We start from the raw sequence: 2,825 nt of genomic DNA on the forward strand, positions 1-2,825 counted from the left end.
TGTTTAGAACATTATCCTGACAGCATATAGCCTAGAACTGGTAATAAGCAAGGCTTGGAGAATCACAGGAGTTGCCTTGCCCAGACTTTAGAGATGGCAGCAAATAACTGTAAGAATCACCTCTTATTTTAGACTGAGGCAGTGCAATTGATGATGGCATGTTCCAATATAATAATAGAAAAACAAACAAACAAAAAAACAAACAAACAAAAAAAAACAACTATTTTTAATGCTTCAGATCTTGGCAGGGCCATTCTAGCCCCATCGTTTGACAAAAGCACAACACACCTCAGAAAATTGTTTTGATGACATCAACAACTGTCAGACTTAAAATCTATCAATGTGCTTCAAACTTCTCTCATCGTCTGCGGTTATACATGGTGATATTTATGAGACCTCTAAATGATCCCTAGGAATAGGAGCATAGTGTGTAGAGTTGGGAGAGGATATATAGACTGGAGAGATAAAATGGGAAGCATGGTGATCCTTGGATTGCCTGTGCCACATACCTTTGCAGTTGTGCTAATAGATTCAGTGCAGATTGACACTATGAGCACTACCCTAGCACACAGTACAGTGCTTTCTTTTCTTTTTCCGGGCTTTTGCCTGTGACAGGGAATGTAGCTTGGATACTACTGGGTATTGTGTGGAAGATAACAATCTTTGGATCAGTTCAAAGCTTTGGGAGCTGCCAGTTAATAGGCTAAGCTTCAGACTACATCCTACCAATGGATAAATAGGGTCCAGTCTAGATGAATTTCTGGATCCCCAGGATACATGAATAGCATGCAGTATTCTAGAGTAGTATCCAGCTTAATGATACTTCTGTTGATCTTGTGTCTTTCCCTCTTCTGTATCCCCCAAGCTCATCCCACTTTATTGGCATGACTCACAAATGAGAATTTGTGTATTAACATGTAGTATATGAGAGGAGTTTTCTGAATAGAAATGAAATATTGAGTCATGGCAAACACAACTATGGAAATGGAAACCATCCAGAGGCAAATTTTGGAAAATTAACATAGTCTGTGAAAGAAAAATGCTTTTGCTTTCAGAAGGAGAGGGAATGGAGTTTTTCACTAAGCTGGAAGGGGGGCTAATAAAGGCCTTTTTTACTGGAGAATTTAATAAGAATTTACCAAAACACAGGTGCAATTATTCTTACAGGATTGAACTGATTAGATGGGTAGAGTTTGGCTAGTATAAGATACTTGATTTAATGACTTTTGAGGTCCTTTTTTGAAATCATGATCAATAAATTTGCCCTCTGTGACATTTCTACTATATTTGTTTGAAAGATGAATAAACTAGGATACATAGATATAGCTTTATAGTATAGTTCTTGAACTTTCATGATGTGACAATTAAATCTGTATGATCAGGACATATTTAGAGCTCTGCATTAGGCAAACACAATCTATAGCTCCTGGGGACATACACACAAATGAACAAACTTGACTTTATAGTGTTTCTTGTTTTCAGAATGGAATACATTTTATGAATAATCTAAAGCAATAGGTTCAGTTTCTATGTCCTTAGAGACAAAACCTTAAAGACCCTAACAACTCTAAAAAAGAAAAATGAAAAAAGAAGAGAAAATAAAATAAACTTGAAGCTTTAAATAAACAACAAAAACCCTACAAAAAAAACAAAACAAAACAAACAAACAAACAAAAAAGCAAACAAAAAAACATAAAATTTTTGAAAAAAGAAAACTAAAAGAACCTAAAACCCTAAAGAAAAACAAACAAACAAAAAAAATCAACAAAAAATTCTAGATCTCTACAAAGACCCAGAAAAACATAAAATCATTACCATAAACAAACAAACAAACAAGCGAAGAACAACAACACCACACTAAGTCTTAAAAAAATAATCTCGCCAAATACACTGAGAACAACCTTAAAATCATTGAAAAACTGTAAAAAAACACCAAAACAAAACAAAACAAAAAAATCCTAAAATAATAAAAGCAAAACCTAAAACCCTAAAAAACCCTAAAATTATTAAACAAACTCTAAATGACCCAAAAAAGCTATTTTTAAATTCTTAATAAACATTTTTAAAACCCTAAAATTCTATAAATAAGAAAACACAAGAACTCTAAATAGACACTAAAATAATTATAAAACCCTAAAAAAAATCCAAAAACTCTACAAGTCTAGATCCCTAATGAGACAATAAAAAAACAATTAAAAAAAAAGGAAATGAAAATGAAAAGGTACAAAACCACCACCCCAACAACTACAAATTCTACTGCCTTAAAAAATCGCCAAAGACACTGGAAAAGAAACTCATTTTACGAACCTTATTAAAAACAAAATAAAACAAACAAACAAAAAGACTTAAAACAATCTTTAAAAATTCCTTAATTCAATTAAAAAAAACTAAAAAATAAAGAAAAACCCTAAAATTCTAAAACAATCTCAATAACTTTAAAAAGAACCAAAAGATCTCTAAAACACTTAAAAAAAAGTTCCTTTAAAAAGTTATAAAAACACATCAAATCTCACACATCAAATCTCTGAAACTCAAAAAAAAACTTGAAAACCAGCTTAAAAAAGCAAAACAAAAATAAACAAACAAACAAACAACAACAACAAAAAAACTACAATGCCCTGAAACCCTAACTAAAATCCTGATACATTAAAAACAATCCTAACCCCACCCCGCCAAAAAAATACCTACAAAACTCAAAAACATTAACTAAAATCCTAAGACATAAAAATAATCCTAAACTCATAAAAACACACACACACACACACACACACACACAAGAACACAAAAACCTATTACAAAATCCTAAAACCCTATAAAACACTAAA

Source organism: Mus musculus, chromosome Y (assembly GCF_000001635.26).
Source record: "Mus musculus strain C57BL/6J chromosome Y, GRCm38.p6 C57BL/6J".
Classification (NCBI taxonomy): domain Eukaryota; kingdom Metazoa; phylum Chordata; class Mammalia; order Rodentia; family Muridae; genus Mus; species Mus musculus.